Below are 13,436 nucleotides of genomic sequence, written 5' to 3'. Positions count from 1 at the left end.
CTACACCTATTGGAAAAAATGGGGTTTTGGAAAAAATTGAAAAAAAGCCACCAACACATCAGTTCTTTTGAAAATAATCTTAAAAATGCAGTCTACTCCTTTTAGCTGAGCAGCAGTATGGAACGGTGGAGTCCCGCCCTGCTTCCCGCCTCTCCCGCGCGCTCGCTGGCGCCGCCACCGCCTGTCCCAAGGGCGGTACTGCAGCGCCGTCCCCCGCACGGGTGGTTACCGGGCGCAGTCCCCGGCGGCAGGGGAAGGACAAAAAAAATGCTAATTTCGGTATCCGGGAAAGGCAAATACACCTCAATTTGTCCTGCTGGAAAGCAAAGAATCCCCTGTTCTCACGCCGAAAAGCAAAGGCCGACAACTTTTATAGCGCTGAAAAAAACCCCGAAATTTAATAATATAGGAAAGCAGGAAAAAAACACACAAACAATTTGGGGAAAATAGGACCCTCTTCGGTGCCGCCTGCCGCCCCGAGCTGCAGCACCGCGTTGTGATCGCCGGGCGAGAGCCGGGAACGCAGCTACGCGCGCTGTACTGCGCATGCGCAGCCCCCCCTCCTGCAGTAGCAGACGGTGGACGCAAGGCGGCATCTGTGAGCGCTGTGACGCGCCCCGCCCCGGCTGGCATCTTCACCGTGGCAACGGCTGGCGGGCATATAGACGGGAGGGTGGGCCAATCACAGCGCGGGCTCCGCGCTCCCATTGGTCGGATCGTTTCGCCGGGGGTGGGGCGTGGTAAGGATTGACAGCGGCGACGCGCCAATGGAGCGGGGCTGCCCAAGGGTGGGGCGGGCGGCGACCAATGGGCGCGTGCCGTAGGCGAGTCGGGCCGGGGCGTCCGGAAGCGGAGGCGTCCGGGGGAAAATGGCGGCCGACTTGAAATCAGAGCGGGGCGGTCCGGGCGGAAAGCTGAGCCCGGCAGGCGGGTCCTCGGTCGGGCCGGGCCCACGGGGCTCCCGCGAGCACGTCGTGAGGCAACTGGAGCGCGTCAAGGTGAGTCGGGGCGGCGGGGGCCTGAGGGAGCCCCAAAGTGTGATGGGGGGGAGACGGGCCGGGAGGGCCCTGTGCGGGTTTGGGGGAACGGGGGGCCTGAGGGGGGGCATTGTTAGGTCGGAGGGGGGTGGCTGGGCCTGGCTCCCCGCGGGGTCCCTTCGGCGTGGGAGGGTTGGGGTGCGGTGCTGGCGATGCCGGAGAAATAAAGCCCAGCAGGGCAGTAAGAAAGCGGTGCCTGGGCCGTGCCGGTGCCGCTCCGCAGGGACGCGGGGCTGGCCCCCCCGCAGGTCCCTATACCTCCCCCCTAAAGTGCCCGTGGCTCCTGGGGTGCTGGGCTGTGGAGTGGCTGCGCTCCCTCAGCATCACCCAAGGGGACTGTAAAGGGAGGAAGCGGAGAGCCGGGGCTGGTTTGGGACCCCACAGGGAGACCAGGTCTCCTGCTCCCGGGGCTGGCAAACAGTCTCGCATGGCTGGTTTTGGGGCTCAGAAAGAAGGGGAGTTGTATGGCTTTAGGCTCAGGGAGAGGGCTTGAGATGTAAGCCACACCAGGCCACCTCTCTCTGAGCGAAGGGTCCGTCCCAGCCCCGCTCCCAAGGGCAGAGGTGGGGTGGGGGGTCCCCTGGCTCGTCCCCGTTGACTGGGTGGGACAAACAGGCTCATTTCTTGCCTCCTGTTTTCCCAGGGTCACCTTCTGTGGCATGGCAAGAGAATCCTGCACAGCTGATTCTGCTTGCTGCTTAGGTAACGGCATGCATGGGGCTGGGGGAGCGGGAAGAAACATTTGCAAGTTCAGGGACGCTACGGAGACTCCATGTCTAAGCTGCAGAAAAGGCATGTTTGCTGCCAGCGCAGAGAAGCTGATGAGGAGCTGCAGTGAACAGAGCATGCCTCCTGCCTGAGCAGGTCCCTTGGCAGTTAGGAATGGTTTCCTTTGGGGTCAAAGCCTGAATTTTCAGCTAGGATAAACTAAGAGCTGCCTGTTACCTTTGTTAGGGTCAAGTGTTTCTCTTCTGTTTGTTCATACTGGTTCCAGGGGCAAGTGGGAAACAGCCTTTTCTTTTCCTACGTGTAACTAAATTTTGACTAGTCTGTGGTGTCAGCCTAGTTCATGTTTAAGCACCTCGGTGCCAGTAGAAATGTACCGACTGAAACGTGATGGAAGCCGATGTGTCACTTGGATTTTATTCTTTTTTATGATTATTGCTTGACTGTGAAGGGCGTGTTTTTCTGTGGCTCAGTCCACATTGTTCCGTGGAGCCTTCAGTCTAGGACTTTTAAGCAAAGAAAGTTTGTTGTTTCAGAAGGGGACTGGTCCTTCCTAGGACTGAGGTGTAGACTTGGAGAGTCTCTTAAGTACACGGTCGGAATGAAAGTCAAACTTCACTGGATGTTGCTGCTGTTGGTCTTCCCTTTCGCTGAGATCCCCGCAGCTCCCTCATGGGTGGGAGCTCTGAATCATCCTTAATTTTTTTTTTTCAGTCTCTAACACGTTTTTTTGTCCCCAGGGAGAGGCTACATTTAAAAGTTCATTAGTTTCCTCGTGACCGTGTCAGTGACTAAAATTGAGTTATGATTCTTCAGCCAGAAAAATGACACCGCTCTTAAAGATCCGGGCTATTTCCAAACACGTATTCGTCACGTGCAAATGTCCTCGGGATACAGATCGCCTGCGCTTGGTGCTCTGATGAGACCATACGCTGAGACAGGGATGAGCTCCGGCAGCCAGAAAAGACACGAGGTCCTGGGGTTTTTCTCTGTCTGTCTGCTTGTTTTCTGGGGTGGGGGTGCATGTGTTTTCAAAAACAGAGTGCACTGTTGACCTCAGGTGGCAGCCTGCAGAGCTCCCTTGCTGCCTGACCTCTCCTTTTCTTTGTCACTCCTCTTTCGTGGCTACAGCTTTTGTTCGGATAATTTTAGACAAGCGATGAAGTGACTTGCCTGTGTAAAAGTGTTGGCAATACCAGGAAGGACCGGAAGGTCCTTGTAGTGTGGACTTTGAAGTTAACATGAAGGCTTTGTTGGCTCTCCTTCTATGGTTTTTGTATGAAATAGTTTAAGAAAACACTAAAAAGAGTATAAGGTCCGTTCTGGAGCATGTTACGCCCATGCAAGGCTTACTTCCCAGCATTTATTTTCTCTTCCTGAAAGCACAGTCTTCTCTTTCTGTGTTTCTGTGTGCTCACCATTAAGCGATGCCATGAAAAAAACTGTGTACTAAAAGGGGGAAGAAACTGTTCGTAAGAGTTCAGATGTTCAGGAGAAGGAGCCTCTGTGTTCACGATAAAAGCTTTATGCTTTTGCAGTCAATACGTCTTTAGGATATCTTACAGTGGGATTCGAGAAACCTTACTGAGATACTGGCATCTGTCCCAAAAGTGATTGACGTCAAAGGAGAGACATGGACGAACCGGGACAAAGCAGCGTCGCTTCTGCGTGTTTTCCAGGCGTTCCCACGAAGCACCAGCAGCCTTGTAACTAGTGACGGCGAGTCCCGATGTGGTGTTGGTGAGTTGTTGCTTCCGTCACGTCTTTTGTCTATAACCTATAGTGTGTCACTTTGATGTCGGTTGGAAAGAGATTTTGCGAAATGGAAACGTTTCTCGCTCAAAGCAGTTGCCTTTTTATGAAGTTCCCGTCAGAGCGGATCCTCAGAGATGAAGCGCTGGGCAGCAGAAGGCACGAGCACCGAGACTTTGCGCTCTCTTTGCACTTCTTTACCGACCTTTGGGTTCTCGGTTGTTACAGTCGAGATATCATAGAACCGTGTTCCTTCACGTGTTTAGCACGGCCAAAAGCATTCACTGATCTGCCGGTGCTTTTTGATAGCCTGATGGATTGTGCCACCAGGGATTAGATTTCCCCCCCAACCCTCGAGAGTAAAACCATTTGGGGGGGATCTCTTATTTCAACGATTTTTCTACGTCAAATGAAACTTTTTTTTAAAAAACAAAAAGCTAAAATCATATAACTTACAAACTGACTTGGGTTGTTTAAACTGCTGCCACTGAATAGCTGTGGCATATGTTTTATAAGGCGTACCGAAGCAGTTAGGTATTTGCTGTACTTGTTTAAAATGAGAGGTGACTGAAGGTAACGGGCTATTTTCCCCTGATATTTTGCATCCCCTGAAGTTCTGCGTTTCTATCTGGCTTTCAGTGGCGTGTTTTTTTCCAGCAGCCCAGGGAGTTGCCTCAGAGTGGATGGAAGGGAAAAATTATTCCCTGCATGGGAAAAGAAACTGTTGTTTTTTTTTTTTTTGAGGATGAATTCCCCAGGAAAGCTTGGAACCCCAAGGTTTTTCGAGGTTTTTGGGGTGATGAAAGTGCTGCTAAGGAACAGCGAGGACAAGCCACAGCTTTGTCTCCTGGCACCTTTGGTGTGGGAGCAGTCACTGGACGTTTGATGTTTTTTGTCCCAGCCCTGGGAGAGTGAAATAAGGTGTTTTTGAGGATGAAGTCGCCAGGAAAGTGACTTAAGAGCCCCAGGCTACCTGGGAAAGTGGCCCTAGTGCAACTAAATCTGCCAGTGAGTCAAAAAAGTCAGGGTTGTCTAAAAAAATGCAAAGATCTAGTGACCCATATCAATGACTGTGCCAGACATGGTGCCGAATAATTTTTCCTCCATTCAGCCGTAGTCTTTGCAAACCTTCGCAGAAGAAGGAAGCTTTAGATTCCTACCCAGCTTTGTGCTCAAAGTTTGGTGGTCTTTTTGTTGTTGTGGTTCCCCCCCCCACCCCCCACCCCCCCCACCCAGGCAGAATGTCAACTGCCAGGGTTTCTCCATGGTCGCCCTTTTGTTGTGCTGTGACAGTGCAGGACAGACGGAAAAGATCCGGAGAGCTCTGCGAGTATGAGGCACATCTGCGACATGCGCCTGCTTTTTTCCAAAGTGTGGACTTTGAAGTTAACAGGAAGGCTTTGTCAGCTCTCCTTCTATAGTTTTTGTATGAAATATTTTAAGAAAACACTAAAAACAACATAAGGTCTCTTCTGGAGCATGTCACGCAGCCAAAAGCATTCGCCCATCTGCCAGTGCTTTTTGTTAGCCTGATGGATTGTGGCACCGGGGATTGGATTTCCCCCCCAACCCTCAAAAGTGAAACCATTTGGGGGTTTTATGTTGCTGACTTTTCTATGCAAAATTAAACTTAAAAACCAAAAAAGGTAACATTGTACAATTTACCCACTGACTCGCATTGTTTAAAGCGCAACTGCCCAATAGCTGTAGCATACAATTTACAAGGCGGAGTGAAGCGGTTAGGTGTCAGTTCTAAAGGTTTAAAAAGAGAGGCGACTGAATGTTACCGGGTTTTCTCCTCTATCATGACAGAGTGCTCTGAGGTACTTTATTTCTGTCTGGCTTTCAGTGGCGCATTTCCCCGGCAGCCTGGTAGCATCTCTGTTGAGCAGTGCCGCTGGCCAGATGTCCCTCCTCCTTGTGTAACACCCAAAAAAACCTGGAGTCAAATGACAGCTGCGTTTTTTGCAGAGGGGTAGTTTACTGGTATCAGTTCACAGCTGTGCAAGTTGAACTAGTGCTACAGGAAAGTCATATACTTTTATTTTTAAAGAGCATATGTAAACGCAGGCACCCCTTTTCAGCACGGAGCGAATGACCGAGCTTTGTTCTTTATTGCTTCTTTGGCTCTTCAGGGTTTGACCCGTCCCTCTCGGCTGCATCGACCCAGCGAGCGAGGTGAGCAGTGGCAGCAGCGTGAGGGCCGTAGCTGCGGTGGTGGCTGTCAGCATGGATTCTGGTTACGGCTCAGCCCGCTCGGGCCGGCCCGCACGAGGAGTGAGGGATCTCCCTGCAGCTGCAGTGGAACGAAGGGGCCAGGTGTTTCCCAGTGCCGGCCAGAGTGTTCGCCCTTACGCTAAGAACGTGTTCAAAATGTCATTGGTTAGCCTTAATCCTGGCTTTAAGAGTTGAGCTGGCGCTGGCTTTTGAAGGCTGTGCTGTGTTTGGAGCTGAGCTGTTTCCCCAGAATCTTCCTGTAGCTCAGCTCCTGTCCCGTCCCTCGGTCTGAGGGAATTCCTCTACTCTCGTCTCTTCTGCCCTACTTTTTTAGCATGCTGAACTCTAACTGGGGATTTTTGTTTTCCAGGTGCCTCGTTGTAGGTGTCTCGTGCTGCTCGAGAGATGCCCCAGGCCAGGTTTGCAGCTGGTGGCGGAGCCCCACTGACGGGAAGGGGCCAGCCCTGGGTCTGGTCGTTGTGTTCCTTTTTTGGGGGGGAATAAAAAAAGGGGACACGTGTGTGTGTGTCTGGGGGGCGATGGTGTCATTGGGGACGCTGTGACGTCACCGGGGCAGGGATGCGATGGGTCGGCGGAGGAGCAGGTGAGTGGGGGACGTGGGGGTTATGTGGAGTTCCCCCAGGAGAGGCGCGTGCGCTGTGGCCCCGCCCTCGGCCCGCCTTGGCCCCACCCGCGGTGGCGCTGTGCGTTGGTTCCGCAGCTCGTGCGCGAGCGCGGCGTTGCGGAGGCCGGTGCGGTGAGAGTCTCCAGAGAGCGGCAGCCAGAGCGCGATCCAAGACCGCTGGGACTCCGGCGAGATCCGCACTACCTGGAGCGTGATCGGTGCCGCCCGGCCGGCCTCGAGAGCGGCCGTATGCGGTGCAGTATCGGCTGTTAGGCGTTACTGCGCCGTCAGTTTTACGGGTGTCCATCTCCATGGCAAGGCGGTCATTCAGGACCCTGGAAGTGCCCCCTCAGTCCTCCGATGCGTGTCTCTATGGCACTTTAGTCGTCCAGGCGCCCCCTCAGTCCTCCGACTCGCATCTCTATAGCACTTTAGTCTTCCAGGAGGCCGGAAGTGCTCTCTCAGTCCTCCAGCGCGCGTGTCTATGGCACTTCAGTGCTCCAAGAGCCCGTAAATGCTTGTCAGTCTTCTGGAAATCATATGCTTCTAGCACTCTTCCGAAACCATAAAACATGATTAACAGTTAAACACAAAAATATCTGAAGATCGCAAAAATAAAGTGACCCCCGCATAACTCTCCACAGCAACAACTGGACAGAAATCAAAAGTGGCAAGAGAATGCTCGTCCCCTAGTGCCGTAAAGCTGTACTGCGCATGCGCACGCCTAGTGCAGTAGGGCTATACTGCGCATGCGCCGCGTTCTGTGCCCTACAGCTGTAAGGCGCATACATGCCCCAGTGCCGTAGAGCTGCACTGCGCATGCGCGACGCTTTCCGCCGTACAGCTGTACTGCGCATGTGCGCCCCGCAGTGCCGTAATGCTGTACGGCGTGTGGCGCCCCCTAGTGCCGTACAGCTGCACTGCGCATGTGCGCCCCCTAGTGCCGTACGGCTGCACTGCGCATGCGCGATGCTTCCCGCCGTACAGCTATATTGCGCATGCGCGCCCCCAGTGCCGTACGGATGCACTGCGCATGCGCGACGCTGTCTGCCGTACGGGTGTACTGCGTGTGCACCGCCCGTAGTGCCGCACCGCTTGGTTGGCGTGGCCGCTCGGTCTGGTCTGCCCTGCTTGGTCCCCGTGAACACGTTATGAGGTAGCTGGATTGCGTGAAGGTGAGCCGAGGGCGGTGGGGAACGTGGCAGGCAGCGGCGGGGGGCTTGAGGGGACCCCGAGGGATAATTGGTGGGGCTCGGGGGGATCCCCCAGGGGATTGTGGGGGCTGAAGGTCGGACTTGAGGGAAGCTGTGGGGAGCGGGGGGACTGGGGGGACCCCGAGGGGTGGTGGAGGGAGCTGAGGTGGGAGGACACGGGTGTTCTGAGTGGGAACGGGGGCGCTGAGTTGTCCCTGGGGAGTGGCTGGGGTGGGACAGGGGTCCTGAGGGTAATGGGGAGGCCTGGAGAGGGGCTGCGGGGTGCCGAGGGGTCCCCGATGGGGAATAAGGGATGATGGGGGGGGCTGAAGGGACTTTCTGGGGGAGGGGGAACTAAGGGGGGGGAGTGAGGGGACTGAGGGGGACCTGGGGGGCCGAGGGGGCCCCGAGGGGTGAGGGGGGACCTTGAGGGGGGCTGGGGGAACGGGGGGGCTGAGGGGGCCCGGACAGTGGGGAGGGGGGTCCTGAAAGTGCATTGGGGGCAAACGGGAAGGTCTGAGGGGGTGGCTGGGTGGGTGGGTGACTGTGCTGGGGGAGCCCTGAGTTTGGGGAAGGGGGCTGTGGCCTGAAGTGGGTGCTGAGTTGGAGAGGGGCTGTGAGGGGGAGAGGGGTACAGGCTGAGGGGTGATGGGGGGCAGGGCTGGGGGTGGAAGGGGAAGGTCGAGGCATTCTCCAGTGTTTGGGGGTCCCCGTGACCCTCCACTGTGTCCCATCCTGCAGGACAAGGAGTCCTACAGTGAGCTGTACTGGAAGGTCTGTGAGAGGCTCAGCGCCTTCTCCGAGGTCATTGTCTTTGGCTTCAAGGGAATGTCCCCCATGACTGGCATGTTTCCCCCCCCCAGTGCAGGCTGCCCCCTCACCAGTTGTTCCTCGGGGGCCTGTGCTGTCGCCATCCATGTCACAGGTATGGGGATGCTGGGACCCCTCCGGAGCTCTCTGAGACAGTCTGGGACCCCCCAGAGCCCTCTGATATCCCCTGGGATCCCCCAACCCCTCCAGGATTCCCCTGAGACCCCCTAGAATCTTCTGGTACCCCTGCTGCCCCCACAAGAGCTCTGCGGGATGTCCTGCTTCATCTTTTCCCAGGACACTTCTGGGACTATCTGGGACCATCTAGGACCTCTCATGTTCCCCCCAGGGTTCCCTGGAGCCTTCTGGGATCCCCCACATTCCCCCCAGGACCCCTTTAGGACCTTCCCACACCCCCTCCAGGACCCCACAGATCCCCCCTGGAGCCCCCCAGGACATGCCAGAGCCCTCTGGCACCCCCTGGAGCTCCTCCCCAGTACCCCCCATGTCCCCCTTGACTGTCATGGGAGCACCCTCTTACCCCTTGAGAGCCCCCCAGAGGCCTCCAGGACCCCTGGGACCCTTCTCCACACCCTTCAGGACCTCCTTGAGCCCCCCCGGGCCCCACAGAGCCTTCTGAGAGCTCCCCCGGTACCCCCCACATCTCTGTGGGACCCCCTGCACCCCCGGAGAGCCTCCCAGGATCTTCTGGTTCCCCTCATGTTCCCCCCAGGGCTCCCTGGAAACTTCTGGGGCCCCTCCAAGCCTTCCAGGATCCCCTGGAGCACTCTGGGTCACTCTGACACCTGCTCTAGGATCCCCTAGAGCCCCCCAGAGTGCTCTGGGACCCACTGGAGCCCACCCCTGGTATCCCCCACATCCCCCTGGGACGCTTCTGTGACCTCCCCCCAACCCCATGAGAGCCCCTCAGAGTCCTCCAGGACCCCCTGGGACCCTTTGTCTTCCCCCAGGACTCTCTGGGACCCTCATGGGACTCCTCACATTCCCCCAGCACTCCCTGTAGCCCCCTGGGACCCTCACACACCCTCTCCGGCACCCCACACATTGCTGCCAGGACGCCCCAGAGACTTCTAGGATCCCCCTGGAGCGCCCCCACCACTACCCCTCACATCCTGTTGGGACCCCCCGCACCGCCCGAGAGCGCCCCCAGTGCCTTCCAGGATCCCCTGGAGCCTCCTGGGACCCTCCTGTACCTTTCCTCCGGAGCCCTCCAGGACCCCATGGACCCCTCATATTCCCCCAGGACTCTCTGGGGCCTGGGAACCCCCACATTCACCCCCGGGACTCCCTGGAGCACCCTGAAACCCTCTCACCTTCCCCCTGGGACCCATCCACACCCCCTCAGGACACCCCAGAGCCCGCTAGGACCCTCCTGGGACCCCCCATTCCCCACTGGGAGCCCCTGGACTCCTCCATGGCATGCCCCACATGCCCCTGGGAGCCCCCACGCCACCGGAGAGCTCCCTTAGAGCCGTCTAGGATGCCCTGGGACCCTCCCACACCCCCCCAGGATCTTCAAGGGAGTGTCCCCTATCACTGGCACGTTTCCCCCCCCCCAGCACAGGCTGCCCCCTCACCAGTTGTTCCTTGGGGGCCTGTGCCGTCGCCGTCCATGTCACAGGTATGGGGATGCTGGGACCCCTCCGGAGCTCTCTGATACCCTCTGGGATCCCCCAACCCCCCCAGGATCCCCCTGAGACCCCCTAGAATCTCCTGGGACACCCTGCCCCCCCCACAAGAGCTCTGTGGGATGTCCTGCTTCATCTTATCCCAGGACGCCTCTGGGACTATCCGGGACCATCTATGACCTCTCATGTTCCCCCCAGGGTTCCCTGGAGCCTTCTGGGATCCCCCACATTCCCCCCAGGACCCCTCTAGGACCTTCCCACACCCCCTCCAGGACCCCACAGATCCCCCCTGGAGCCCCCCAGGACACGCCAGAGCCCTCTGGGACCCCCTGGAGCACCTGCTGGTACCTGCCACATCCCTCTGGGACCCCACCCCCTGAGAGCCCCCCCAGGGCCCTCCAGGATCCCCCTGGGACCTGTCGTGTTCCCCCAAGACTCCCTGGAGCCTTCTGGAACCCCCCACGTTCCCCCTGGGACCCTCCCACACACACCCCCCAGAACACACCAGAATCCCCTGAGTCCCCCCCAGGACATCCCAGAACCCTCTGGGATCCATTGGAGTCCCCCCTGGTACCCCCCACATCCCACTGGGACCCCCATTACACCTGCTTCCCCCTCCCAGGGGACACCAGCTCCTGCCAAATGCTCTGGGAGCGCTGGAGCCTGACAGCATCTCGGCAAAGGAGAGATGAGCGAGGAAGCGAGCGGGGACCCCCTGGATGCAGAGAGGAGGATAAAGGAGCTGCGGAGCAGAGACCAATGGGGACTCGGATGGGATGAGAGAGAGGGAAAGAGAGATGAAGTGCCACAAGGTGCCCCAGGTATTTGCTCTAAAGCTTTAAAAAGAGGGAACTGAATGTAACGGATTTTTTTTACCCCTGATATTTAGACAGCATGCTCTAAAGTACTTTATTTCTGTCTGGCTTTCAGTGGCGTGTTTCCTCGGCAGCCCAGTAGCATCTCTCTCAGGCAGTGCTGCTGGCCAGATGTCCCTCCTCGTTGCGTAGCACACAAAAAACCTTGTAGTCCAATTATAACTATGTATTTTGGAGAGAGATAGTGTTATGGTATCAATTCCCAGCTGTGGAAGTGAAATCAGTGCCTGAAGAAAGTCAAATACTTTTATAGCGTAAGTATTTTTATTCTGTGTATATAAACCTAACGCACACCTTTTCACCGAAAGGGAAGGGACAAGGCATTTCCCAACACCAGTGAGAAGGTTTACTGTTACGCTAAGAACGTGTTCAAAATGGCATCAGTTAGCTTTAATCCTGACTTCAAGAGTTGAGCTGGCGCTGGCTTTTGAAGGCTGTGCTGTGTTTGGAGCTGAGCTGTTTCCCCAGAATCCTCCTGTAGCTCAGCTCCTGTCCCGTCCCTCTGATGGAATTCCTCTACTCTCTTCCGGGCTATTTTTTAAGATACTGAGCTATAACTGGGGATTTTTGTTTTCCAGGTGCCTCGTTGTAGGTGTCTCGTGCTGCTCGAGAGATGCCCCAGGCCAGGTTTGCAGCTGGTGGCGGAGCCCCTCGCCCCGAGGGGAAGGGGCCAGCCCTGGGTCTGGGAGTTTTGGGGCTTTTGTGGGGGGGAATAGAAGGGTGTCTGTCTGTTTGTGTGTCTCGGGGGGTGATGGTGTCATTTGGGACACTGCAACATCACTGGGGCAGCGATGATGCAGCAGAGGAGCAGGTGAGTGGGGGACGTGGGGTTACGTGAGGGTCTCCCAAATGAGGTGGTTCACAGCCCCAAAACGTCTGAAAATCTTGGAATGCGTTAAAAAAATGTGAAAACCTGTAACTATGGGCGCGAGGCACTGAAATAGAGAACAATCTCTCATTTATATATGAGAAATATATATACTGAGAAATAATATTATGTATGTAAAATAACTTCAAAATAAAAACCTGTATGTCTAAGGATTCTATGATTCTGTGCTTGTGTTATATAAAAGATCCTAGAAATAAAAATATTTTTAAAAATGTATTTATAAAAAGATATTAGTGTCAAAATAGATGTGTAAGCAGACAGTCTAAATAGATATTCTGTATCATAAATGTTAAAATCTAAGCAGATTTTCTACATAAGTGCAAACAGGTGATATAAATTCCCTAAATAGATAATGTGTAAATAACTAAGGGGAGGCTGCCGCCCGGCGGCTGAAGGCCGGTCCTGCAGGTGTGCGCTCCTCCGTGCGCTGTGGCCGCGCCTCCGGCTCGCCTTGCCCCCCGCCCCGGCGGCGCTGTGCGTTGGTTCCGCAGCTCGTGCGCATGCGCGGTTTCGCGGGAGCCGTTCCGGCGCCGGTCTCGAGAGCACGGCGGCCGGAGGGCGAACCAGGACCGCCGGGACTCCGTCGAGCTCCGCGCCACCTGGAGCGCGATCGGTGCAGCCCGCCCGGCTTCGAGAGCGGCCGTCGGCGCTCCAGTGGCGGCTATTACGCGTTACCGCGCCCCCGTCTGTGCCCGGCAGTTTTCCTGTTGTCCATTTCCATAGCCCCTCAGTCCGCCGACGCGCCTCTCTATGGCACTTTAGTCCTCCAGGACGCCGCTCAGTCAGCCGACGCGCCTCTCTATGGCACTTTAGTCCTCCAGGACGCCGCTCAGTCAGCCGACGCGCCTCTCTATGGCACTTTAGTCCTCCAGGGCGCCGCTCAGTCAGCCGACGGGCCTCTCTATGGCACTTTAGTCCTCCAGGACGCCGCTCAGTCAGCCGACGCGCCTCTCTATGGCACTTTAGTCCTCCGAGGTGCCGCTCAGTCAGCCGACGGGCCTCTCTATGGCACTTTAGTCCTCCGAGGTGCCGCTCAGTCAGCCGACGGGCCTCTCTATGGCACTTTAGTCCTCCGAGGTGCCGCTCAGTCAGCCGACGGGCCTCTCTATGGCACTTTAGTCCTCCGAGGTGCCGCTCAGTCAGCCGACGGGCCTCTCTATGGCACTTTAGTCCTCCGAGGTGCCGCTCAGTCAGCCGACGCGCCTCTCTATGGCACTTTAGTCCTCCAGGGCGCCGCTCAGTCAGCCGACGCGCCTCTCTATGGCACTTTAGTCCTCCAGGGCGCCGCTCAGTCAGCCGACGGGCCTCTCTATGGCACTTTAGTCCTCCAGGGCGCCGCTCAGTCAGCCGACGGGCCTCTCTATGGCACTTTAGTCCTCCAGGACGCCGCTCAGTCAGCCGACGCGCCTCTCTATGGCACTTTAGTCCCCCAGGACGCCCCTCAGTCAGCCGACGCGCCTCTCTATGGCACTTTAGTCCTCCAGGGCGCCGCTCAGTCAGCCGACGGGCCTCTCTATGGCACTTTAGTCCTCCGAGGTGCCGCTCAGTCAGCCGACGCGCCTCTCTATGGCACTTTAGTCCTCCGAGGTGCCGCTCAGTCCGCCGACGCGCCTCTCTATGGCACTTTAGTCCTCCAGGGCGCCGCTCAGTCAGCCGACGGGCC

General features: G+C 56.8%; 3 long non-coding RNA genes across 4 annotated transcripts; all 3 read left to right on the top strand.

Annotated features, from left to right (window-relative positions):
- The first annotated feature begins 831 nt into the window (after window positions 1-831).
- LOC141748857 (uncharacterized) lies at window positions 832-3,103 on the top strand. The gene is made up of 3 exons (XR_012589118.1): window positions 832-998; window positions 1,681-1,739; window positions 2,504-3,103. It is a non-coding gene; the product is annotated as an uncharacterized LOC141748857 (long non-coding RNA).
- A 146-nt stretch (window positions 3,104-3,249) lies between these two features.
- Window positions 3,250-6,252, top strand: LOC141748858 (uncharacterized). The gene is made up of 3 exons (XR_012589119.1): window positions 3,250-3,482; window positions 5,651-5,693; window positions 6,103-6,252. It is a non-coding gene; the product is annotated as an uncharacterized LOC141748858 (long non-coding RNA).
- A 1,121-nt stretch (window positions 6,253-7,373) lies between these two features.
- Window positions 7,374-11,925, top strand: LOC141748851 (uncharacterized). 2 transcript variants are annotated; one of them, XR_012589117.1, is made up of 5 exons: window positions 7,374-7,532; window positions 8,292-8,475; window positions 10,632-10,830; window positions 10,940-11,138; window positions 11,463-11,925. It is a non-coding gene; the product is annotated as an uncharacterized LOC141748851 (long non-coding RNA). The 2 variants fall into 2 exon arrangements; XR_012589116.1 differs by having other exon boundaries at window positions 10,940-11,925.
- Window positions 11,926-13,436: the final 1,511 nt, after the last annotated feature.

Source organism: Larus michahellis, chromosome 9 (genome assembly GCF_964199755.1).
Source record: "Larus michahellis chromosome 9, bLarMic1.1, whole genome shotgun sequence".
NCBI lineage: Eukaryota > Metazoa > Chordata > Aves > Charadriiformes > Laridae > Larus > Larus michahellis.
The sequence above is the reverse complement of the archived record's forward strand: the minus strand, read 5'-3'. Positions and strand labels throughout refer to the sequence as shown.